The 27,914-nt window shown below is 37.0% G+C and overlaps 2 long non-coding RNA genes across 3 annotated transcripts; one reads left to right on the plus strand and one right to left on the minus strand.

The window, feature by feature from the left end:
* Window positions 1–886: 886 nt before the first annotated feature.
* LOC115335866 lies at window positions 887–27,914 on the plus strand. Of its 2 annotated transcripts, XR_003921562.2 has the most exons (3): window positions 887–5,275; window positions 22,824–22,868; window positions 24,276–27,914. It is a non-coding gene; the product is annotated as an uncharacterized LOC115335866 (long non-coding RNA). The 2 variants fall into 2 exon arrangements; XR_005931447.1 differs by lacking the exons at window positions 22,824–22,868; window positions 24,276–27,914 and adding an exon at window positions 10,455–10,565.
* Window positions 5,637–6,651, minus strand: LOC121232619. Its single transcript, XR_005931448.1, has 2 exons — window positions 6,281–6,651; window positions 5,637–5,683 (listed from the first exon to the last, which is right to left on the minus strand). It is a non-coding gene; the product is annotated as an uncharacterized LOC121232619 (long non-coding RNA).

Here is a 27,914-nt window from a genome sequence, read left to right on the forward strand (position 1 = left end):
TTACCGCAGGGAAAATGAGGGACTTTTGGGGGCAGATGTGTTTCCATTACACTATCATAATGCCCCTAAAAATCCTTATTGCTCTTGCAGTATTCTTCTGTGTTGCTGGGCCTGGTGTGAACTACTTGAAGACCTAGCTTATAAGTACAGCTTTTCTCTAAAAACACTTTAAAAAAACCCACTGAGTTTTATTTTGTTTATCTTACATTATTTTTAGTTGTGTTTACTGTTGCTTAAAATATAAATGGCAAGATATGCAACCACCTGTTGGTAAACAAATGTCATAAGTCATAAATCCAAGGGACATGCCGATAACTGCATGGTATTATGAAGAGGAATATATTTTGGCTTAAGAGTGAGAGCTTCACTCTTTTGGTATGATTAACTTGTTTTTAATGTAAGAATTTAGCGTGTATGTCTCTGAAAACATGACACAGATTTTGCAAGCTAATTTGAATGACTACTATAGTGGACCTCACTTAGAATATTAACCGCTTTTAAGAACATACATCAGGCCATTTATCAAATTAATAGATTGGCCCAGTACTTTTATTTAAATCAAATGCACAAAAATATTCAAATAAAATTTTCATGCAGTCCCAAAATAAATTTATGATTAAACCTAGAAAAGACATTGTGGGTTCTCAGCTATTCTATGCTTATTCAGCTTGAAAGGTCTTTGTGTGGGCATACCTCTTGTTGGTGCTTTTGGGGAAGGAGGGATGGCATAGTCCATTGGGAAAGCAGTTGTGCTGTATGGCTCCTCTCTCTACCCCTCCGGGTGAGTGTGAGAGATCGCCACGATGGGAGTGCCCACACTTAAGTCTCTCAGGCACAGTTTATTCCTCCTAGCTGGCAGGTTCCCCTGAAGTCTGCAGATTTCCACCGTTCTTGAAGGAAAAGGCAGAACATATAAATGTAAACATGGTTTGTTTTTGTCTGGGTATTGCAGCACAATATATCATCAGTTTGACATGTGCAGTGCTAGTGACGTTTATTTCAGTAGCTCTGTGTAGGACAGTACTGTAACTGGTTTGTGTTAATTGTACTCTTGACTTCACTGACTAGCTTAAAAGAAATAATAGATACACGGCACCACATTGTCCCTCTGACAGTGTCTAATATCTTTAAATAGCCTTCAAAATATTTTGAGCCATAGGAAAGAAACTAGCTGGGTAGATTCTCCCTGCCCCTTTTATATTAAAGTTTTATCCCCAAGGAAATGCTCTTCTTCATTCTGCTAAAGGAGTGTTTCTCATTTTTCAGACAGGAAAATCTTACAGGTTAAGTCATGTCCTATAGGTCACAAAGCAAGCTCGCTGTTATGACTGGAACCCAGAACTTTTGATGCCCAGATAAATACCACAATAACAAGAAAATTACTTTCTAGAAGGACACAATGAGCTGTGTTGCACAATATTATGTTCACAGGTCAAAACACGCTGGCATATGCATTTCAACATGCAACATTTCAACATGCAACAGCATTTCAAATGTATGTATAGACAGAAGGCAGTAGAAAAACTAGTCATTATATTAATTCTAAATTTTCACATCAATACTTAACTGTTTCTGTTTGGACTGCTGACTGCAAGATGATTCCTAGCACCTTCTGACATAAATGAAAGGTGGTGTAACACAGACTGGCTCGAGGCTTATACAGCCTTTAAAATTATAAAAGTTACTTACAAGGTATTAGATTAATTGAATTATTAATGTTATTAGTAAAGATTTTTGCCATCTGTGTGCATGTTTAGCAAACTTTTTATTTCCAAGTAACACTCCTAGCTGAAGACTCTGCATCTAATTGAAAATGTTAAAAAAAAAAAAAAAAAGGCATGAGATGTTCTATGGAGTTCTGTAATATTAAGGATCAGTGAAGGGAGTACTCCCAGAGCTATAAATTGTATCACCTTTATATAGAAGACACTGCTAATATGAACAGATTGGAATTTTAATTACTTTTTAAAAGTCTTTTGGGGGCTATGCTATTCAGAACACTATGTAAAGAATACTGTGATAGATTTGAGCATTAAAACTGATACGATTTTGTATTTGTCCTACGTTGCAATCTTACCTTACATGTAATCTTTCAAGGATATCAGAATTTATTTTTTTTTCCTAACAAAAGCAATCTTTCATAAAATCTCTTGCATGTTTAACTTAGAATCCGTTGTTGAGATCTACAACATACATACCTACTTATATACATACAGACCGTAGCAAAAGTCAGATTCCCTCTGAACATGTGGTCTGTCAATATGTAAAAATATATTTATCATATGACACTACTATCAAGAAAAATATTTGCTTAGACCTAGGAATCCTGAGATTAAATTCAAGGAAGGGAATCAAAATCAGTAACACTATATTCCAGTCCCTTTTATATCTAATAGGAATCACCTGACACACAATTGTCATTTTTTTTACACATTTTTATCACTGAATAATAAGCATTAAAAAATGAGAGCCAAGCACATGGCTTGAGATGTGTACTTAAACCTTTGAATTCATATACTTGCTTCAAATTGTTTATTTTAAGTATTTAAATTATTTTGATTCGAAATACTATGTCACAAAAACCTCTGGATCTGATACAGCCCCAGTGGAAGGACTGCAAAACTCATCTGTAAATCTGTCCACTGAAGCTAGCAGCAATTTGCCTGTGAATAGGCTGTGAGTAGGTTTCAATATTAAATATTTTGTAAAAGATAATTTTGCTGTCTGGTTGTTTTCTAAATATGAGCAAAGCAAAGATGTCTTTTAGCTTCTTCTTAGGGCTTTTGATTTCTTTTAATTATAGGACCAAGAGTCATTAACATGAACCAACAAATTCATGGTGGTGTTCTAAAAGTTAGAACAGTAGCAACTAGGTAATATTTTTCAAATATAATTTCCACAGTGGAAAAGATATTAAATGTTTGTTATGTGCCAGGAAATGAGTAATATGAGAATACTTTTGTTCTTTTACAAAATGGAAGAGCATTAACAGCATTTTAGGTTTTTATTATATGTAAAGTTTTTTTTGATTACCAACAGTCTCATAATAGATAAATAAAAATAGCAGAAAAGACATGCAGTTATTAAATAGGCTGAATAAGATAAACCAATCTCATTTATGTATGGAATAAGCCCATTATTATCTCAAGTTTTGAACATTACTTCAACTGTACGTACACTGACTATTTAAAATGTTATTCAGAATACAGAACTTGGGTCATCCATTATAATGTTATATTTACTATGTTATTTGACTTCTGATATGTTAGATCCAGTTTCTCACTGAATTAAGACACAATCAATTCTGCTTCAGTCAGTACTGAGGGGATACCATTGCAGCTCCCTGTACCATTACATGTAGGACATATGACTACATAAATAACAGTATCAGAGTTTGAACGCAGGAAGCAGTACTGTACCTGTGTCACATTGAAGCTGTTCAGAAGGGCTCAGATAAGCCATCTAGTTTCACATGTGTTAGAGAAAGATGTGGGGAAGGGAAGAGCTATAGCAAACAGAGTAGCAAATTGACTGCAAGAGATAAATCACTATTCAGATGCTGTAAGTCTATAGAATAAAGACCTAACTAGTTTTCTCAAGAGGGGACCAGAAATGTGGCCAGAAGTAAGGGTAAAGGAAGCAGACCAGTATTCATGATGAGCCTGCAATGTATCTTTTCCTTAAATGGTTAGTTATGGAAGCAGAAATCCATACAAAAATAAACTCCATTAATAAATGGTCACTACTACATTTCTCAATTATACTAAACTGTTTCAGACTTTGTTCATTTGTTGCCATTGATGGCTGATTAAATACATGTAAATGGTTTTGTTTTCATTTTCCTTAAATTTTAAATGTGTATAAACGTTTTTATTCCCAAATTTAAACCACCAGTGCCAAGATTCTGACTGAAGCGGATCTTTATGGTTGTATTATAAACAAGTGCAAATATAAGTTATGAGGTACAGAGCTGACATAATGTTAATTATAGCTGGAAGATTTGCCAGTGTGTATACAGTGTGGAAATGCAAGGAATCATTGTAAGTTAATAAAGATCATTAAAAGAAATCACACATTTCATAATCATGCTCTCATCAAGATAGTATGACCTATTTTATACTTAAGCAATTAAAATAGAAGCTGAAATATTTGGAGATGATTAACTTATCCAGTAGTCAGACTTGACAGGTGATATTACCCAATAAATAATCACTGAGTGACTGGAATTCTTAACCAAAATGATTTTTTGTTGACTTCTAGGTTGGTTGTTTGGTTGGTTTTTTTTTAACAAAAAGCCACTTAAAAGTCGTCTTTATATTTCCAAAGACAAATTATATTTTGTATATTCCTTTAAAAGAGAAATCTACAGCCTTGCCATGACTGCTCTCTGAGGCTTTTGGAGACCTCAGTGGTGAGAACAGCGTAAATATCTAACTAGATTGCAGCAGGTTAATTTTGTATCAGAGGAATCACCAAGATATTCATATATAAAGCCAGGGAATCTGTGCTAGTCATTTCTGGAGTTCAGAACTAATCCATAACAAAATCATCCCATGACTGGAGTTGGCAGTAAGGAGAACTGAGTGTGTCCAGAAGATCTTCAGATTGGAGTATGAATCAAACATAGACTCTGTGATATAATCTGGACTCATATTCAAATAATCTAGATACAGTATCTTGATAATTCATATAAAATCATCTTATCTTATAAATTTATTCTAATTTGTACCAGAATTTCACAATAATATTCTTCTAAAACTCTGGGTATATCTGAAACCAAAAGGAAAACAAACCTTTTCTTAGAACATATCTGAAATGAAAATTGTGGCGTTTTTGTTCCAGTCTGAGCATTAGGAGATGAATGTTGCAAATTCAAGAGATTCTAGATTCAAGGTCTGGGCCCTGATTTGCCCTCTAGCCAGTCACAGAAAGGTGTAAAATGCCTTCATTGGAACCTCAGCAAGGTGAGGTACTGCATGCACTTCACCTATCAGAGGGAGCAGTTACAGCTACCAGCTGATTTCAGAATGCATTTTTATCTGCAATAGTAGGCCAGGGTAAGTCAGCTCTAGCCTTAAACATAGTATCTTTCTGCACCAGCTCTATTCCTATCTCTTCCTTTGCAGATTATCCAGTTAATAAACAGAAAGTTCCAAGAAGTCAAAAAAAACCCCCCAAACCCAGAGGTAACTCCTTTTCAAGATGCTCCTGCCAGAAAGTAAAGACTGAGCCACAGCTGCAATTTCCTGATAACACACTTCTTGCTAACATTCCGGTATGGTATGTGTGAGAGGAAAAATTATACCAATTAGTTAATTCAAGCCTCTTTGATTTTCTCATAAAGCAGGACACTCCATGCATCGTGTCCTGCAACAGAGACATGCATCTAGTGCGGCAGGTTGTATAATAAAAGCACGCCTTTGCCAGGGGTTCGTACAACACATCGGTGCACGCGACAGGAGACGGCAGTGCGAAGCTGGAGCTGGGGGGAAAGTGCCTTCTGGCAGGACCCTGTGAGCGTGGTGGGAGGCTGGAAGACACCAGTCCGCTGCCTGCAGGGCAATACGGTGGCTCTGTCCTTTGTGCTGCACACACTGGTTGGGGCTGGTCAGCAAGCAGATCACACTTGACCTTTATTGCTATTTTATGTGTTTGTTTTTGTTGACTTTTTCTCAGACATCACCTGCAAGATAGCAAGAATTAGAAGATAGCTGCATTATGCGTTTCATCTCACCTAACTCCCTAAGAAAGCTTCCTTTATCGTTGTTAATAATGGGATTGAAAAACAGCCTACAACCCTGACCCTGCAAAACAGACAAACTGTTTAGCTACACAGTTTTCATTGACTTCACTAGGAATTAATACGAGCAGAGCAGTATACCTGAACACCAAATTCTGCAGAGTATATCACAATACCTGTAATAGCAAGTTTATCTTATTGCACTAAAAAAGTTAGACTTTCTAATGAAGCATAATATTGGGTGGTATTATCATTATACATATTATATATTCCAAGGACATATTTTCACCTTTTATTTGTATCACAGAGAACAGAAAAATGTATTTTCCTGTTCTACCTACAGAACACTTAAAAACACTGCAGTATTTTATGCTAACTCACCAGAATACAGCAGTAATACATGGAGTTTTAAACATATTTAGGAGATAGGGACTTTGCTTCTGTTCTGTTATTCTACATCTCCCAGTTCCTGATCTATGTGTTTAATACTCGGGTGTTAAAAGGTTGGAAACAACAACTAGTAATTTTAAGGTGCTGTACCTTATTTTAGAACATTTTTTGTACTTCAGGCTGTAGATAATTATTACCAATCTTTAGCATTAGGAATATAGAAAATGTTGTGCTGAGAAAAGGCATGGGAACGAAAAATAAAACAGAGCAAACCAAAGTCTCTTTAGACTGCAGGCCACTTGCCAGCTTCTTACAGGAACTTTCATTTCTGCTGCTTGCTTTGAGTGTAGCAAAAAGATAAACATTTTCTTGTTGCAAGTTAACAAACACTGCCATGCGTGACAAGTTGATAAGCAGTATCAAGAGTTGTATCAGGAGTTTATTAGTTTATTTGAACAAGATAGAAATGTGCTGGAAAGTTTTGATGTGCAGCTGAAAAATGAAAAATAATTGGTCAATGCCCAAACTGTTCTACTGAAAAAAAGGTTTTCTATTCGTAGTAACTGGAGCTTTCACTGCTATAGACAACTTTTATTTCTGTTTATGGTAAATTCCTCAATGTATCTGCCTCCTTTGTACACCTTACACCACTGCGTTGTAGTTCTGTATTTTCAAGTGGTACAAATATAGGAGTCTAGATTCTACATTGATAAACTTAAGCAACTATGCTAAAGTCATGGCACAATAGGCAGAATTTGACATAGTGACTTCATTAGATTAAAAATAAGCATTTTCTGCTCTGCATCTTTTCACATTAACTGTGGATGTTGGGAATCTTGTGTCCATGTTTTTGCCTTTTGTAATTACTGAAAAGTAAATACTGTGTATTTAGGTATGGTACAAAATAGGTGCTATGACGGGTTCTGCTCTACACCTCTGTTTAGCACTCCTTAAATTCTCGCCTGTTTTTCTGATGTAGGCCTGTATGCCTTAGAACAAATTGATAGTGTTTGACTCTTGATATTGTCACTACAAGATCTGCCAGAGTAAATATTAAAAATCCTGCTGTGTATATCCCAAATGCCACTTTTAGTTTTTTGTAATGGCATGCGGCATAATATAAACAAGGAGTAACAAAGGGATAATGCACAGGGATGCAGTATCAGGTTTACTGACAAAAATGGGAGGTGGTTATATTGATCACAGGTGATAAAAACGTAAGGAAAAAGGGCTTCTTCATGGCTTGTAGGAAGATACCTCTATCCTACACTGTAATGACTTTTTTGTATCATTTATTTTATTGAAAAACTATTTTAGAAAAGTTTTAATTTTTTTCTTACAGAAAGTATCCATACGATTTTTATAGTCCCTTTCCGTACTAAGACAGGCTTTTAAGTACCATTGACATTTGTGGTATGCCAATTTTTGTGGCTCTAGAGAAATAACAATAATACACTGTGGAGAAAATTGTGGCACATTTTGCCTGGAAAATGTTGTTGCACTCTGTCAAAGAAATATGAAGAACTTATTTTAATATCCTGTCTCACAATATGGGGTAAAAGGGACAAGAAAATTAGGACGGGTAGATGAAATTTATACTTTAGCAAGATGTGATCAGTAACCAGAAGGCTAATATTTTCAGGTATTTGCAAGACTTCAATGATTCCCAGATGCCTGAAGTAGGGCAAGGATGATGACTAGGAATTTCTTCTGGATTTGATGGTTGCTTGGCACTGTGGAATGTAGATACCTTTGCCCATTTGTATGAGAATTGTGTCCTTTGCCTTGGTTTCCCCCTGGGAGCTCACAACTGAATACACAGACAGTTTTCCAGGACTTCCTTCCTCCTTTATTTAGTGCATACACAGAGGAGATGTGTGCAGGATGTTTACTGAAAAGAATAAAAAAGTTTTACACTTCCAGCAACTGAACGTTCATGAGAGAGAGTGTCACACATATATGGATATTTGTGAATGTAAACACACTCCCATCTGTCTTGAAGGAGAAAGAGCAAAGGCTTTTTTTCCTCTGTATTCTCAGACACTGAATAACATTCTGCTGCAAGACAGAAATTGTTTGTGTGCAGATGCTTGGCTTCCTTGAAAACATAAACAGTTTTCTTGGTAGCATATTAATTCACCATATTACTATTAGTCAACTAGGGGTTATTATGTTTTAAATTGAACTACTCTCAGGCTAATAGCACAGAAGTATTGCTATTGGCATGCTAGATATTTTCAATTAATTAAGTTCATAAGTTCAATAATTTAATAAATTAGTAATTTTCAATTAGTTATTTATTAAGTTCATTTATTTAATTGCTTATCCTGGTTTCTTCTGATTCTCAAATCCAGAATATTAAAACTTAAGCAACAGACCAGACACTGACATACATGTAAATTCAGGTACGGGATATGGCCTTCATAAAACAGCACACTGAAATTAGATGTCTCTTGATACAAGAGAGAGTTCCACTATTAAGCAACGGGGACTAAGAGTAGCTGTAAAAGACTCAGAATGCAAGCAATCTAGTAAGATGGCCTATAAGGTGTAAATTTCAATTTAAGTCTTCTGCGAGGTCAATAGCTTCTTGCCGTGCAATGAGATTCCTCCAAAGGGTCTAATATTTCATCGCAGCAGACCTCTATATTGTGATAATCAGCAGATAATCTGTTTTGTGATAATTTATGTTGTGATAATGAGCAGATAACCCATGTTATGAAACTACTGTACCTTGACTGTGGCATGAAGAAAGCAGGATGCTAATGGATCATCATTCCGCAGGCTTTTTAGCTCTGATCAAAGGAACTCGTGTAGGCCTGTAACATAAATAATAACCTGTGAGAATGCAGAAGCAAAGAAGAAACGTGCCGTTTTAGCCGACTGGCTGCCTACAGGAGCAACACACTGCTTAAAGAATAAATTGTCTTTCAAACTAGCACCAACAACTTTGCTGCAGGTATTTCATAAGATAAATCAATCACATATGGCAAGCAGACACACCAGACACAGATGGCATTTCTCTTCTGAGGTCTAAGAATATTTTTCCCAGTTTGTGCAAAAACCCAAATGGCCATAAGGACCTAATAAATCTAAGTTAAAATGGAAGAGAATACTGTTTGATACATTTGTCTTATATTGGGTCTGACTGATTTAATGTTTAGGGTAGAATGATGTTCATATATCATAAAAGACCACTGATACAGCATTTTAGACTCATCATCCTGCCTAAAGGAGATTTCAATTTTATTTTTTGTCATCAGGTTATATTAGGTTAGGTTAGGTCTCCCAAAACAAGTATCATCTTTCAGGAAGGAAGACTGATTTAGACACAAAATTTGACCTGAATGATCTTAAATGTCTTGTTCAATTTTAGAGTCATGAAATGAGACCTTAACACAGAACTTGTCACTTGTTCTGTTACCCTGATTTATTAAGTCTAGAGAAAAAACAAGAACCGTATGGTAGCTGGTATACATCAGCATTGAGTCAACACCTAGCACAATTTAGAGGCAAATCTCTCTTCCAAAAAAATGTATCAAGAAGCAAATTCTGGAATATCTGATATACATAAATCTAAATCTGTTAGGACATCTTCCAGAAATAGTAAAGGAAATGAACACACAGGGTTACATCTGCACATTAGCTTTACATTGAAACATAAGGCAGCAGGAATGTAGCTGGAAAATACTTTATTGTTTTTAACTAAGAGATATTTAGATTTAGCCAAATATGTAATGTTTGAACGCAGGATTTATTTAAAACTAAGCTGGCTTTTCCTGAAAGTAGTATAGGTAGTGAGTGTTTGGTTTAAAATCTTTTCCTTACCTAAGAATTTATATACCCTGTTCCCAATCCTGACATGGTTTGTAGATATTATCATTTATTTTAGATCAAAGTTCACTCTTTTAAAATATTTGAGGCATATTATAGGCAGGTTCATTGGTCTTATCAAATCTAAATTGTGCAGTTACATCCAAGTCTTTTTACACAAGAATGTAAATTCACTACTACTACAGAATGAATAACAAAATATTCAGAAATAGGACTTTTAAAAAAAAAAAAAGCTAAAGTGGTCTTGTATTTGCCTTCCTTTAATAATTGATATAATTCTGAAACATCAAGCAAATAATGATTTTAATGCATTTAAGACAACATGCTGTTATCTCTTTCTCATTTTGTCATTGTATCTAGTATTTTTATAATACCTACCAGTTCAAGTAGTAATAATGAGCTTGCGATTTCCATTGGTGAAGGTGACCCCAGAAACTTGAGGAGGGGGAGAAGAATGACTAATTCGCTGGAATGACTCTGTGTTTTTCAGGAAAACACTCACACAAGGAACCTGTTGGCAAAATGGAAATTATGTAATTGTTTCTACTCCATCTGCATCTTTTAAAATTATTAAATTAAATACATGAATGAAGAAAAATCAGAACTATTTTATCTGTAAATGTATAAATACATGTAAAAATTTGCTTTCACAACTTATTTTATTCCTATATGCAGTCAAATGCATAATTCTTCTACAGTCAGCTCTTTTGGTTTTTGGATTCTTTTCACACTAACAGAAAAGACACAGAACAACAGCAAAATACCAGTAGGGATTTGCAGAATGCCAAGTTATATCGCATCTAAATGTACAACAGAATTTGTAAAATTTCATAGTACGGGGCATTGTATTGAGTATTGCAAGACGTGTTTACTATCCAAAAGATTCCTAATTACCCATACATGTCCATGCATAAATTATATTCAGAGACCATAAAAATTATTGTCTCTACAATGGAAAAACACTTCAAATTCTGATTGCAAATTCTTGCCACATTTCACACACCTGCCATCCCAGCACTTTAAAAAACTTTTTGATGTTCCTCAGGGATCAGTATTGGGACCGCCGCTGTTTAACAGCTTTGTCGGCAACACGGACAGTGGGATTGAGAGCACCCTCAGCAAGTTTGCCGATGACACCAAGCTGTGTGGTGTGGTCGACACGCTGGAGGAAAGGGATGCCATCCAGAGGGACCTTGACAGGCTAGAGAGGTGGGCCCCTATGAACCTCATGAAGTTCAACAAGGCCAAGTGCAAGGTCCCGCACATGGGTCGGGGCAATCCCAAGCACAAATAGAGGCTGGGCGATGAGTGGATTGAGAGCAGCCCTGCGGAGAAGGACTTGGGGGTGTTGGTTGACGAGAAGTACAACGTGACCCAGCAATGTGAGCTTGCAGCCCAGAAAGCCAACTCTATCCTGGGCTGTATCCAAAGAAGCAAGGCCAGCAAGTCGAGGGAGGTGATTCTCCCCCTCTACTCCGCTCCTGTGAGACCCCCACTGGAGTGCTGCGTTCAGCTCTGGGGCCCCCAGCAGAAGAAGGACATGCACCTGTTGGAGCGAGTCCAGAGGAGGGCCACAAAAATGATCAGAGGGCTGGAGCACCTCTCCTATGAAGACAGGCTGAGAGAGTCGGGGTTGTTCAGCCTGGAGAAGAGAAGGCTCCAGGGGCACCTTACAGCAGCCTTCCAGTACCTAAAGGTGACCTACGAGAAAGCCGGAGAGGGACTTTTTACAAGGGCATGTAGTGACAGGACAAGGGGTAGTGGCTTTAAACTGAAAGAAAGTAGATGTAGATTAGATATAAAGAAGAAATGCTTCATTCTGAGGGTGGTGAGGCGCTGGAACAGGTTGCCCAGAGAAGTTGTGGATGCCCCATCCCTGGCAGTGTTCAAGGCCAGGTTGGATGGGGCTTTGAGCAACCTGGTCTAGTGGAAGGTGTCCCTGCCCATGGCAGGGAGGTTGGAACTAGATGATCTTTAAGGGCCCCTACAACCCAACCCATTCTATGAAAACTTAATTTTTGAGAAACAAACCTCTGGCAACCTGTCAGGGAGGTGAGCAAAAGAAAGTATATGCATATAGAAGCAAACAGTGGTGTACATTCATAAATCATCACAAATTCATGGAGAATTAAAGTGCATGGAGAATAATAACAATTAAGAACTGCATTTCTTCATTTCCAAGTTCACTAGTGAATATCTAGTGTTATTCACGCGTGAAGAATATTCATGTTGTTCTAACAGGTCATTTAATCTGCAATGTGTGTGTGTATCTCCCAAAGCAATCAGCCGTATTTGTATTTTCTCAATACAATGATAACTTGAAACATTAGAAACTGCAACATCGTAGGCCTGACTGCACAATTAGGTTAGTAAGAGCTTTGCTTCAGAATTGAGAATAGCTCAAAATTAAGATCTGAATGTGTGTGACATAACACTATAGAGATCACGTTTGAGATCTCTTCTACTCACACATTTCTCAGAAGTAATCTACAAAGGTACTTCATGAACCACTTCATTTAAAACAATGGGGCAGCAGTATTTCTCTGGGAGGACCCATCTTGGGAACATGCTCTGATTCTGAAACTCCTAACTTCAGAATATTTTGTAGGGAGTTCTGTTTATTTGGATTTCTGTTGACAAATGCTAGAGGTAGAGAAACTATTCTGAAGTAATGGCTCAGAGGTAGTGCACCAGGAGTACTGCACCAGGAATTCATCTTAATGAGCTCTAGTGTTTATCTCTGCTTAAACAGATAATGCACCTAGTCTGCTCTTTATATAATGTATTCCAGTACTGATAGTAATTACATAAAGTTCCCTTCTGAATTTAAAAAAAAATACAGTATCAATTAAGAATCCTCCCAAATTTTCATGAAATTGAGACGCATAAATCTTGCAAGGCAATAAACCTTTGTTGGAAAGGAGATACTTAGTTGTGCTTGTAGCCTTATTCACTTTTTACAAAACCTAATACAATTTGATCTTCTAGATTTAAAAGTGAACTTTTCCATATTGGGATTGTTTTAATAATAAGAGAGATCTGTGTTAGTTAGTCAGGCACTGATAGCTACACATTGTATCCTGAAATTAGAATTCAATATTTATTACTATAGTAATAAACCTCCAAGACACAAGAATGTTGCTAGCAAAGAAAGCGATCTTCCCAAATCAATACAACAAAAGTACTATTGGAATCATTCTCTAAGCATGTGCTGCTTCAGTATGCAGTTTTTAGTCATTAAAAAGTGCAGTCTTTTGTAACTTGAAGATAATGACTTTAATGAGAATTTTTGTGAATGTATTACTTTCCAGTTAAAATACTTGGAACGCTTTGTTAATCCTAGTAAAGCAGCAAATGGAATGTAAAGATGAATGGAATTGAAATAATATAGTCCTCCTCTATGGAAAAAAAGTACTATAGAGCTGAATGATAAGTTCTCTACAGAAAAGTATAAGCTAAGTAGAGTATTAGAAAGAATTCCTACAGAGCATGACTAATTTAATCCTTATTGAAGTAACAAATTTTAAAAATTTAACAAATCCTTATTAAACAATTTTTGATAATATGGTAAGTACCTTACCTGTACTCCTATAGCTGAAATATCCATTTCTACTTGACTTTCAGATTTACAGCCATATTGATTGTTCTTAGCCAAGGTCTAAATTAAAAAGTGATTAAAATAATGAACAAACATTTCAGAATACAGGTGATGTATTCTGGTTCTGCCTCGCTGCAATAAATGATTGTTTAAGGAGCAAGACCTAACCATTACCTATGTATATATATTTAATTATATATAGATATAGATACACATATGGTTTGCTTTAGTAGATGCAAAGGAAATACCCCTTTCTATAAAAATCTACCTTTTCATGGCTGTAGTGTGACTTAACAGCATAACGTCCCTAAAGATGGCAATCTGGCTTTGTAGAATAAATCCAGATTCAGGGTAGAGTCTTTCAAAATTCAGCAAATTCTTCTTTGAGTCCTACCTATCTTAGATGCTTATCAGCTCTTTGGCAGTAGCCATTTCTCTTCCCTGATAACAGGGTACTCCTCAGTGATCTTGTTCATCATGGCGCCTAAGTTTTAGACTCCCAAAGTAAGGAGAGATTAATTCTCCTTAAAATTGCTACGTTCCTTAGAGGATTAAGAAATGAAAAGCCAGCACATTATTTTTCATACTTACAAGATCAGAAGAAATACTGCAAAAAAGGACTATTCTAATATTGTCTCATTGTGGCTGCTATTCTGACACTTTATAAATCTCCCAGATCTATTTATGCACCTAAAGATACTCTACATGACAAAATAAAATTAAGCATGAATATAGAAAAAAATAATGCATTTATAAACTAAATCATTTCAGCCTATCATAGAATCATAGAATGGTTTGGGTTGGAAGGGACCTTACAGATCATCTAGTTCCAAGCCCCCTGCCATGGGCAGGGACACCTTCCACTAGACCAGGTTGCTCAAAGCCCCATCCAACCTGGCCTTGAACACTGCCAGGGATGGGGCATCCACAACTTCTCTGGGCAACCTGTTCCAGCGCCTCACCACCCTCACAGTAAAGAACTTCTTCTTTACCTCTAATCTAAATCTACCCCCTTTCAGTTTAAAGCCACTACCCCTTGTCCTGTCACTACATGCCCTTGTAAAAAGTCCCTCTCCGGCTTTCTCGTAGGTCACCTTTAGGTACTGGAAGGCTGCTGTAAGGTGCCCCTGGAGCCTTCTCTTCTCCAGGCTGAACAACCCCGACTCTCTCAGCCTGTCTTCATAGGAGAGGTGCTCCAGCCCTCTGATCATTTTTGTGGCCCTCCTCTGGACTCGCTCCAACAGGTGCATGTCCTTCTTCTGCTGGGGGCCCCAGAGCTGAACGCAGCACTCCAGTGGGGGTCTCACAGGAGCGGAGTAGAGGGGGAGAATCACCTCCCCCTCGACTTGCTGGCCTTGCTTCTTTGGATACAGCCCAGGATAGAGTTGGCTTTCTGGGCTGCAAGCTCACATTGCTGGGTCACGTTGTACTTCTCGTCAACCAACACCCCCAAGTCCTTCTCCGCAGGGCTGCTCTCAATCCACTCATCGCCCAGCCTCTATTTGTGCTTGGGATTGCCCTGACCCATGTGCGGGACCTTGCACTTGGCCTTGTTGAACTTCATGAGGTTCATAGGGGCCCACCTCTCTAGCCTGTCAAGGTCCCTCTGGATGGCATCCCTTTCCTCCAGCGTGTCGACCACACCACACAGCTTGGTGTCATCGGCAAACTTGCTGAGGGTGCTCTCAATCCCACTGTCCGTGTTGCCGACAAAGCTGTTAAACAGCGGCGGTCCCAATACTGACCCCTGAGGAATGCCACTTGTCACTGCTCTCCACTTGGACACTAAGCCATTGACCACAACTCTTTAAGCATGACCATCCAGCCAATTCCTTATCCACCAAGTGGTCCATCCATCAAATCCACGTCTTTCCAATTTAGAGACAAGGGTGTCATGTGGGACAGTGTCAAGCACTTTGCACAAGCCCAGGTAGATGACATCCGTCGCACCTCCCTTACCAACCAATGCTGTAACCCCATCGTAAAAGGCCACCAAATTTGTCAGGCACCATTTGCCCTTAGGGAAGCCGTGGTGGCTGTCACCAATCACCTCCTTATTTTCCATGTGCCTTAGCACAGTTTCCCGGAGGATCTGCTCCATGATCTTGTCAGGCACAGAGGTGAGACTGACTGGCCTGTAGTTCCCCAGGTCTTACTTTTCTTCCCTTCTTAAAAATTGGGATTATGTTTCCCCTTTTCCAGTCAGTGGGAACTTCCCTGGACTGCCACGACTTCTCCAATATGATGGATAGTGGCTTAGCCACTTCATCTGCCAGTCCCTCAGGACCCGCGGATGCATCTCGTCAGGTCCCATGGACTTGTGCACCTTCGGTTTCCTTAGATGGTCTCGAACCTGATCTTCTCCTACGGTGGGCGGTTCTTCATTCTCCCAGTCCCTGCCTTTGCCTTCTGTGTCTTGGGCGGTGTAGCTGGAGCACTTGCCGGTGAAGACCGAGGCAGAAAAGTCGTTCAGTACCTCAGCCTCCTCCATTGTCCTTGGTAACCAGGTCTCCCGTTTCCTTCTAGAGAGGGCCCACATTTTTCCTAGTCTTCCTTTTATCACTGGTGTGCCTATAGAAGCTTTTCTTGTTACCCTTGACATCCCTGGCCAGATTTAATTCTATCAGGACTTTGGCTTTCCTAATCTGATCTCTGGCTGCTTGGACAATTTCTCTATATTCCCCCCAGGCTACCTGTCCTTGCTTCCATCTTCTGTAGGCTTCCTTTTTGTGTTTGAGTTTGTCCAGGAGCTCCTTGTTCATCCACGCAGACCTCCTGGTGTTTTTGTCTGACTTCCTCTTTGCGGGGATGCATCGCTCCTGAGCTTGGAGGAGGTGATCCTTGAATATTAACCAGCTTTCTTGGGCCCCTCTTCCCTCCAGGGCTTTATCCCGTAGTACTCTACCAAGCAGATCCCTGAAGAGGCCAAAGTCTGCTCTCCTGAAGTCCAGGGTAGCAAGCTTGCTGTGCACTCTCCTCACTCCCCTAAGGATCTTGAACTCCACCATTTCATGGTCACTGCAGCCAAGGCTGCCCTTGACTTCACATTCCCCACCAGCCAGTCCTTGTTGTAGAGAACAAGGTCCAGCATAGCAGTTTTCCTCATTGGCTCCTCTATCACTTGGAGAAGGAGGTTATCATCAATGCACTCCAGGAACCTCCTGGATTGCTTATGCCCTGCTGTGTTGTCCCACCAAAAGATATCAGGGTGGTTGAAGTACCCCATGAGGACCAGGACTCATGAACGTGAGGCTGCTCCTACCTGTCTATGGAGGGCCTCATCTGCTTGGTCCTCCTGGTTGGGTGGCCTGTAGCAGACCCCTGCTATAATGTCACCTGTCCCTGCCCTCCCTTTAATCCTGACCCATAAGGTCTTGGTCGGCTCCTCATCCATCCCCAGGCAGAGCTCCATGCATTCCAGCTGGTCTTGACATAGAGGGTGATAACGCCCCTCCTCATCTCCCCTGCCTGTCCTTTCTAAAGAGCCTGTATCCTTCCATTCCAATGCTCCAGTCATAGGAGCCATCCCACCACATCTCTATTATGCCAGTAAGATCATAGCCCTGCAGTTGTGTGCACGTCTCTAACTCCTCTTGTTTATTCCCTAATGCGACGTGCGTTTGCATAGAGGCATTTAAGTCGGGCCCCCGATGAAGCTGACTTACTGGCTGGAGTGGCTGGAACTCCTTTGTGCTACTCTTCAGGTGCTCTCCTGCTGACCTGTGATCCCTCTCCAGGCTCTGGGCATGTATTGCTGGCACTGGCATCAAACTGGTAGGAGTGGGATGGACTGAGGTTCCCCTCGCCCGGCAACTTTAGTTTAAAGCCCTCTTCACCAGCTTGGCAAACCTATGACTGAAGATGCTCTTCCCCATCTCTAACCCCATAAGCTCCCAGCAGACCAGGTTTCTCAAAGTAAGTCCCATGGTCTAAGTAGCTGAACCCCTGGCTGTGGCACCAGTCCTGTAACCATTTGTTGATTCATCAGATTTGACTGGCCCTTTCAAACCCTTTCCCTTTGACCAGGAGGATTGACGAAAAAAACTATCTGCACTCCAGAGTCCCTACCGCCACTCCCATGGCTCTGTAATCCTATGAACACATTCTAAATTGTACTAGACAAGTCTAATATCACATAAAAAAATAAAGCAACTAGACATTTGACTTGCAAAGAACTAACATGATCAAAAATAAAGTCTAAATGACAAAACACAGTTTTACTTAGTAATTTTCTACTTAAAGAAAATTACTGGCAGTAATATATTTGTCATTACAGTCATAGTGATAAAACCTTATAGAGTAAAAAAGTGTGCATGAAATATGTTGTAAAAATCCTTGTAATATAAAGTTATAATTAAACTATTGAATTTCCTTATTTAGAGAAGCCCTACTGAAAATCAAAGAATGCAGAAATAGGTATCTCTATCACCTAACAGCTCTACTAGGCATAGATCCATTTTGAAATCTGAAAATGATCTGCACAACCATAAGTTTAGCATGTCTTCAAACAACTACATTTGTAAGAGACCATTTTGTTTATAACGGAACACAGCAAAATCTTCTTTTGACAGAACTTTTTGTTCCAAGTCCCTATTTCTGTACTGTACCCTAAAAATCACTTACGTAAATTATGTCACATAGATCAGCGTGAAATACTCAGAAAGAAATCTCCATCCATGGAAAAGAGTCTTGATTTCAATATGTTTTGCTTTTAAATCAACTGGAAACCCAGACCAAATTCCCTTTAACACATTTAGTACGCCTGAGCTGATTTATGGTTTCAACATAGCAAAAAGTTGGTACTAATGACACAAAATAACATGAAGCACAAGAGATTTTGGCTAAGGTTCATGTGGAATTGGGAGTATTAGTAACTCTAAAGTGTGAGAAACTAGTGCAGAAACGAAGGAAATATTCATGCTAACCTTTTCATGCCAAATTATTTACCAAAATTAAAATTTTTGCTACATTCATAAAACAAAAATCCCAAATCGTACAATTGTGCTGAACAAGCAAGGTTCCCTCTCTTATTAAATGCAGCGATTAAACATTGGAGACTGTAAATGCTGTTTGATAAAAATGGCTGGTGCCTGTCCCAGACGAAGATATCTCTGGAATAGAGTTAGATTCTGATAGCTGGATTAACACATTGAATAAATGAGGATGATGGCCTTCTGGATATTACTACTGGCAATTTCTGTGTATTCATTCTTCTGGAATACTCCTGCTGGTTTAGGAGGAGAGGGTACAACAAATTAACCACAAGCCATATGTTCAATTCATCATCTTAAATAGGTACCTTTGCTGCATCAGGAGTTGCCACTCTAATCAGAATGTGTTTTGCATGAGGGCAAATTGTAGTATAGCTGTATATCCCTTCATACTGATCATTGTCTGGGGTGGGGGCTGGAACATTATGCAAAAATGAGACTGTTAATGCACTATTAGGAACCTTCTTAATTATAAAATAGGACATTCCCTGATAACTAAAAAGTTATTTTCACATTATTCCAGTAGGTGGACTGAATAAAGAGATATTGTGACATGTTATCCTGGAGACACGTTTCAGGTACTTGCTTTAAGCTGAAGCATATTATGGCTAGCGTAATCCAGAAATCATCTAGGACAACTATACTTTCTCCTTAAAACTTACATTCAGGAGTATTATTTGTAGGCATTAGTTCACATTGTGCACAATAAATACTTGATTCCATGTTTCAATTACATAAATATATATTTAGACTCTTTATACATGCCCATTAAAAATATAACTCTTACCCCCAACCCAAGCATGGGTTTTTCTCTGTAGCATAAGGTTTATCCTTAAAGCAACTACTTGAGTATAGTGAATAATGTAAAAAGCACATATTCAGTCCAGCCACCTTAAACAATGCCCTAAATGAATCACTAATGGCTAGTGACAGAAAACTACTCGGTTACAGTTTGCTACTGTTCGGCATTAAATGGTCTTTTAATACTTGGATTGAAGTTATCTGGCAAAACCTTCACTGGCTTGATTAAATTGTGATAACCACTTATTCACCAAAACAATACTTACACATACGCAATTCTATCAGAACTCCTGAAGTCTTTACCAGCATGGACAAATTACAATATGAAATCTTTGAAGGATTTACTAGAGAAGTCTTTCTTTTTTGTGTGTCAAAGGTCTACAGGGAACATAGCATGCTTAGTGCTGGAGCAGGGTCTTTTCTATCCCCACCATCATCAACAACAACGTATGGTCAGGTAGCTACCATCTACATTTGCAGAGGCTTTTGCCTGAAGAAAATGCAGATGAGTGCCAAATGAGATGATTACTCCATTTGGCGTTAGACTTTTAACCTGCTTGGCCACTTTGTATGTGTTGATCTGAGCAAACTGTCATTAGGCTAAGAATCTGTCCTAAAATGCAATGGTCTAGTTAAAATACGTAGAAGAAGCCTGCATAGTGCCTCTCTACACTAGATTTGACTGCAGCCAGTACTATTAATCCTCTAATATCATAAATACCATAGGAAAGACATGCTAATAAAAAAGACAGCACTGACGCCATTAATCATGTATAGGAGTATACAAACACTGCAGAAATCTCTCTCACTATTTAAAGAAAATCAGCATTATAACAATTTCCTGGAGAGACTTTACATTTATTTCACTGCAAAAAATATTTACACTCTGAAAATAAGTCTTTTAAATAACCATATGATTTTAAGTATCATTGTTATATCTATGTCAGCTTTTAGTGCAATAGTTATGGATGTGTTGTCAGTGTTTCTGCTATCTGCTCTGTTTGTGGGAAGGTTTGATTTAGTTAGCAATGAAGTTTGCTCCAAGCTGAAAAATTCATTTCAGCCTTATGTCAGAGCTATGTAAACGTGGATTATTAGATCAATACCTAAAAAATGACTTATAGTTGGGAAAAAAAGGTATCTCCTAATTAAAACATATTAGAAAGAGATTTTTCAAATAAACTACTACTATGCTGACAGAAATGCCCAAGTTACTTACACTTAGAAAAGATATAGCAAATTGTTATTCTCTGATACAAGCTAGCTGCTAGATATCTGCAGAGCACTCTGGAACCCCACTCTGTTTGTGGAATTTAAGGGCACTGGTGGAATTTACAGAGTCCATATGCCACATTCCTAAAATGTTGATAAAGACTGAGTTTCAGTTACTTACATGAAAATTTTAAAGGTCACCAAAATAAACACTGTAAGTTAAAAACCTCAGCAAAATGCAGCATTGCTTTTAAAATAATCTCCATATTCCAGGTATTTATAAAACCGAGTTGTTCAGCCCATTTCCTATTATGAAGACATCCTCTATAATTCTGAGTTACAGATAGTGGCATTACTCATAAAGGGGCAGGGAACAAAGTGACTTAAGATAACTATTCCAATATATAACTTTTAGGGTTTTATAGCAATGGAATTCATATTCTACTTACAAACTATTTGGAAAAAGATTATGTTTGTAAAAGAAATATTTGGCCAAAAGCATCTTCCACTGAACTTCTCTCTTCTCCACTCACTCTGAAGTCTTTACTTTCTTTTACTCTGGAGTGTAAAAGGAATCTGCTTCTGGGGCAGTTTCCAGTTGTAGCTCACACCAGTAAGGAGTTGTCAATGTTCAAAATATTTGAAAATACATTTCAAAAATTGAGGCATGCCAAATCAGAAGTAAAAAAAAAAAATATTATTTGAAAATACGGTTTGTGCTGCCAGTATGTAGATAACTGAAAACACACATGGCTATATCACAGTAATGTATGTTGAACCTAACATCTTCAGATATTAAATCTTAAGTATTGAACCTGAATGTTAAAAAAAAATAAATGAGAGTTATTACATTTATGTATTTGTGGGTAAGTAAATATTCCTAAATATTATATTATGCCTTCTTTTTACTTTCTTTTTGGGAAGAACACCAATTTTCCTTGCTTGAGGGACTTAATAATTGATAAACCTAATTCCTCTTTGAAGCTATAAGAAAAAAAGGTATAAACTTGGCTTTTATTGCATTTTTATAGAGCTCTTTCTTGTCAATCTTCTAGAGTTTGTCTTTCAGTCAGTCTTTCACTGTGAGAAATTTTGCATGCAAACAATCCACGTCACAGCAAAAATTTAAATTATATTTACTTTAAATAAAGCCAAGTAAACTGTTTTCCTGTTTCAGGTGATATAATTTTGTGAATAATTTTATAACTCTGTTCTTTACATCTAATATTTAAAATAGTTTAATCTTATCTGGCATTATTCCTAATTTGTAAGCCTCTGTTCATTGATTTCCATATCCATGAGTGGTATTTACTACAAAAAGTCAAAATCTTGCCTTAAGTATAGAGGTGGCTTTGGCTTGCTCTCCAAAATCTAAATCCCAAATTTGTATAACATTGTAGAAGTAGTTTTTCTTTCTGGTGTACAAGTGTATTATTCTTCCCTGTGCAAACTGTGCTTCTGCAAGTACATCTATAATCTGCAGTGAACATAATTAAACTGATGGGACTCTGTACAGGAATCGGACTTCCTGGATACAATGCTGTGTAGAACTGAGGATTTTTTAATTCTTTTTACTCAGCAGAAAATAAATATAAATATATTTTGCTAACTTTTACAATATTTATGGGAATTGAAAGATCTAAGTTTTGTCATAGTCTTTCTTTTGCTTATTGCTTTTCTTATGGGTAAAATATTCTAGTCTGTTATTCAAAGCTATGTTGAAAACTGAGATCATTTATGTCCATACAAATGTCAGGATTATGTATATGAGTTTTAGATATTCACACTGGGTCTAACTTTGATATGAGAATAAAATGTATATCAAATATTTTTCCAATACAAACTGTACAGATTTTTGTAAGACTTTAATCTTCACAAATGTTATAGGGCCCACTTTTCTCCAGGGCAGATGTCCTCTCTTATTTATATTGATTACCAGAATAAATGCTAATAAATGAGGCATCTTTAGCTAATCATAGCAAAGATATAATTTGTAGTACTAAGAAAATTGCATTTTTCCTAAAAGAAGCCCTCTACTTTGCAATGCAATGACATTATTTCTAGCATGAAGAAATCAGAGATGGACCAAAATATAAATACAGGTTACAAATAAAGAATATTTTCATCAATTATACATAGACATTTGAAACAAAAAATGCTTTTTATTTTCTTAAAACTGTCACTTTAAAATATATTACATTTATACATTCTTCCTGTTCACCAAGAGACATTTCCTTGCTGTTTTTTCCTTCAACAGGTATTTCTGATCGGTAACTAAAATACTAATTTCCTCCAGAAAACAGTAAGTAAGAGTGTTAGGGATTGGCAGAGATGCATTTTCTTTATGTTTTTCTCACCACAATTTAACTGTGCTAGCACATCATAGGCTTTTCAAAAAATAATAGAATAGACTCTCTCAAGGGGTAGGTGACTGGATAGATGCTGGGGTATGGTGTCAAATCTTTTACGGTATATGGCATAAAGAAAAAACAAAAGGTTACTAACTGGAACACACTAGTCCCCACTTGCAAACATTGCATGGTTTGTACCACTTCAGCAGTCCTTTTTCTTCCCTACTTAAATGAATCCTATGACTGGTTCTGGACGTCAGAACCAACAAACCCTGGTAGGGCTGGGCAAGGGAGTTACCCAGTGCCTGCTTGCACTTAGTTTAGCTCTTCATGTTCTCAAACATGTTTGAATGTCAGCTCTCATTTCAGTATGTGTGAAAACTACATCTATGCCACACTCAACAGCAAGTTACATGCAAGAATGAAGTAAAAGTAATTAGAAGTGAAATTTCAGATAAAGGAGTCTTTTTAGTATAACACTTTAAATGCATTTTCTTATATAGTATCACATCAGCAAATAATAAAGTGTGGACTGAAAGCTAACAACTTAGGCATAATTATAGATTGGAAACTGTAAATGTTAGTTCAGAATGAGAATCAGGGAAGTCAGACTTACAAGTTCAGCTGGAGAATACTTTTAAAATACGTACCTTAAAAAACAAGATCTAAAAGACCTACTAATTTTCAATTTATATATGAAATAATCACTGCATAGAAAGAAGGCCAAGTTTAACAACAGGAACTATCACTTTAAACTTACCATTTAAATTGTTGATAGTTTCTTAAAAGCATTTACCCAAAAATATGTTACAGCTTTAGGTCCTCATTTTTACCACAATAGAAGGTTGTCTTGTCCTGGCAGGTGAAAGAGGTTGTAGAATAATAGCTCTTTTCTGTTTTTTTGGGTTTGGTTTTTTTTTTTCCCATTTGTCAAATGTAGTAAACAAAAGTTAGCAAACCTGTTAACAAAACTTTGGTTATGTCCCAGCTACAAATCGAGCTAGGCAGGTTAGTCATCATGATTTCCATGTAGTTTGGGATCTAATTGTCTTTTTTGCTTTGTCTTCCTTTCGAAAATACAATAACAATGCTGTATACCTAGAAGTGTTCATTATAAACATAAAAGAGAAAGAAATCTCTTGCTATCTTAAATCTCACTTTTCAGTTTTTGTGATTATAATGAGAAGAAATGAAAATTCCTGACTGCTAATAAAAGTGGCAATATTTGTAAAAATAAGAACATCACTGCTGGGCAAGGGCTGCTATACAGTACAACAGCAATCCTATAATTTCAGATTTATATTACAGAGAACTACTGCTGTCCTGATAGAGCATTTTTCTATCCTTTTTTCACTAAGGGGGACAAAAGGAGTGTCCAGGATGTGTCTCTGAAGGTCTACTTCTACTTTTTGCCAAGGGCTGGTGCACTACTGAAATTTAAGAAAAATCTTAAAAGATTTAGACTGCAATTTCTGAAACTGAAGTATTATTGTATAGAAATTGTATTATCTGAAGTATTACTATATAGAAATTTACCTCCTCAATGCAATTTGTCTACTTTTTCTCCAAACATCACAGAAGCAAATTAAAATTTATATACACCAAAATATTTTACAAAAGATTTTAAACTACTCTGTTATTTGAGAAAAGATTCTGGCAGCGCTGATGGAATTTGCTTTATGTACTGCTATGGTTTATACTTGTTCATTGTATAATTTGTTTTATTTCAACTGCAACTCAACAGGATCACAAAGGAAAGTATGAATAAACATGAATTTGAGATGTTGCAACTGAGCACACGAGTGTAATGATGTTAAATTTTTCCCTACAAATCAGCTCCTTGCAAGAAGCTTTAAATGTCTGATTTCCTCCACAGAACTCAAACCAAACCACTGATGTTATTAAAAATGAGTAGCTTGCCTGCATATGTCCCTTACAGCATCATTCTCTTATAACTGATTTGTACAATACAAAAGCCAATACAAAAGATTGCACAGAAAGGAGTTTGCTCTTACCCTACCTAAGCAGTTCCCACAAAAGCTGCCACTGAAACTTCTCTCAGTACACGCCAGAGATTTCTACATTGTGAAAGCTAAGGAATTTGACTGCATGGTTTTTAAAGAAACCAACAGGATCATCAGTTTTATACGATTACGTTTTTGCCTGCTGATATTCATCCATTCTTGAAAGGAAATTAAAGCAATATAAAAAGACAGGAGTTACACTGAACCAGTAGTGTTTTACTTTTCTCATGCTCGTGAATGCAGATTCCAATTAAAAAGCGATGATGGTTAGACCTTTTGTATCTTATTTTCCCTTCCAATTTGTGAAATATAGTTAGATAGAGCACTAAAATAAGGATGAAGAGAGAAGGATAGAGGTAGCAAGGCATCTAAATGTATATCTAAATATAATCAAGATTGTTTATGTCAGTGAGCTCTCCAAAAGGATAAGCATGTGTTTATGTGACTTTCTCAGTCAGGGAGATGGTTCGCAATGCTTCCTCATGCATTGTATCCTTTATTGATCATATTTCAAAGGCCTTTTTTTCAAGATTCTGAACAACTAAATCAAAAGTTAAATTATTATCCCAGTTGTAGAAATGGAGAAATTGAAGTATTGAAGTTGTTTACTATTAGGGATAGGATTAGATTTCATGTCATCACTCTAAATCTTGCATCCAGTCTTCTAGCACTGACTACCTACCATAATGTGACACACGTTCACATGTTTGGTTTTAAGTGATTAATACCCAGGGAAGAGCAATTGCCTGAATATCAGGCAAATGACTAAAAATTTCTTAAGGATAACTCAACGTTGAAGATAAAAGACCTAACATTTCATGTTACAATTCTCATCTTTACTGTTTCTCAGGCATGCTCTGATTCATCTCTGCAGAATACTTCATATACTGTAGTTTAACTTTACATTTCTATCATGATACCAACAATTTTCCAAAACAGCGATTTCCCTACACACTGAGTATTGCTAGCTCTTAAATCAAATGTATACTGTCTGCTTCCATCCCTGTTCTCTGTCTCAATTATTATTTTTCTGAAGATAAGAAAATCCCATTTTTACCACTGGAGAGCCAGGCTGCTTAGGTCACAAGATTCTCTTGGCTTAATCCTTGAGTATGAATCATGAACTTTCCCTAATAAGTACTGGCATTCTTCAGATGATCAAGCTAGCTTACTAAGGCTTCCAGAGCTTTCCACATTAATTATCACCATGTTTGAAGTATCAAAAGCAGTAGCTGATTAAGAATTATTAAGACTATAAGTTGTTTATTCTTACTTTTTGTTTCTGTCCTCTATTTCTCACTCTTATGTGGGTTGATACTGTAAATGGCAATAATACAACTCAGTTAAAAGAAAACAAAATGTGAAAAAGAATACAAAAAAGATAAATCAGACAGAAAAATATCGATGTGAAAAATTGGAAACAAAGTTAGTTGCTTTCTACACTACATGGCTCAAAAGTAAGCTATAAATGCCTACGACTCCAGTTCAGAAAAAGCTTTTTTTCTCACATTTAATATCAGAAAATTGTGACATAACCAGACTAATAGTAAGCCTCTACTCTGCAAATTACTTATAACCCCTGCAAAAGAATCATACACTCTACTGAGAAGTCATAGTAAATGCCATGTGATTAAGTAAGAGGTCTGTTAAGAAATAAATAAAATGAAGTCCCTAAAAAGAAACAAGAAACTATTTCTTAACACTTGAAAGTGGGAACAGAATATTCACTCTAGATTCAGAGTACAGAAAATTGCTAAGACTGGACTCTACTAAGTACTTTAAATCTGGAAACATGAAGATCCTGGGCACTTCAGGAAAGATTTTATATTCATGCAGCAAATTTAGATACTAAAGCTAGTAAAAGTAGAACAAATATGAACCTATTCAGTTTAGCTACCAAAAATATTTTTGTATCTTTTACCAGGATTAGCACATCTAAATAAAGATGCAAGTAAATTCCTCAAACAGTATTTTAAGTGTGGCAGAGTATGACAGGATAAAAGTATATTTAATGTTTGCAAAAATAAGTAGGTTTGTACTTAACTGGCAGTTAATTAAAAAATGTGTGTCTATGGGCCCATTATATATGTATGAATAACAGGACACACCCAAGTCATAGTCAAAATCATTTGGGAACTTTTATGAAGACAACAAATATTTTTACAATAGCAGTGATTAAGCCTGAAAATAAAAGCAGAAAGCTCTGAAAGGAAATCAGAAGTGAGTCAAAATCACTAGTGGTTACTCTCATATTTATCATCAGAAGTGAGTCAAAATCACCAGGCATTACTCTCACATTTATCATTATATAAACTGTAGTATAAGAATGCAGTCAAGAGGAAAAGAAGAAACAAGATGAAAAGAGCAAATCCAAGACACATCTTTAGTATTATTTCCAAAGCTGACAAGTTCAAGAAAAATACTACGAGTAGTATTAAATAGAAAAGGCTTCTTTGAGCTCTCAAAAGAATGAGTTCTCAAAAAAGAACTAAAACCAGTGAAATAACATTGCAGTTTATGTTTCTCAGAAATACAAGAATCCTTTGAAATCAAATTTGGATACTGTATTTAGGTATTTACAAATTTAAAAAATACACAAAAATATCTTAAAGGTTCAGTACAGTCCTTTTTTGAGGCATGATTTAGTGACATACTTGAGCAAGTGAGTAGCTGAACCTGAGTCTTGCTTCCAAGAACTTCCATAATTTAGCCCCCAAGTTCAGGAAATGACTTTAAGTCATACCAACCTGATTCAGTAAACTATTTGAAGACACAGCATACTAAGCATTGAATTTCATATTTGCTATGTACTTTACCAGATAAACAGAATCTTTCTCCAGAATGAAGGTGTCTCTGCAGAAAGAGTAAAACATCCTCTAGTTCTATTAACTATTTTTCTAACTAAGTACAGAATACAAAAGTTGTGTAGAAGATCTAGAATGGATGGGTAGAGATCTATGTCATCCCTGTCTT

The sequence above is a fragment of the Aquila chrysaetos genome, chromosome 25 (assembly GCF_900496995.4).
Source record: "Aquila chrysaetos chrysaetos chromosome 25, bAquChr1.4, whole genome shotgun sequence".
NCBI classification, from domain to species: domain Eukaryota; kingdom Metazoa; phylum Chordata; class Aves; order Accipitriformes; family Accipitridae; genus Aquila; species Aquila chrysaetos.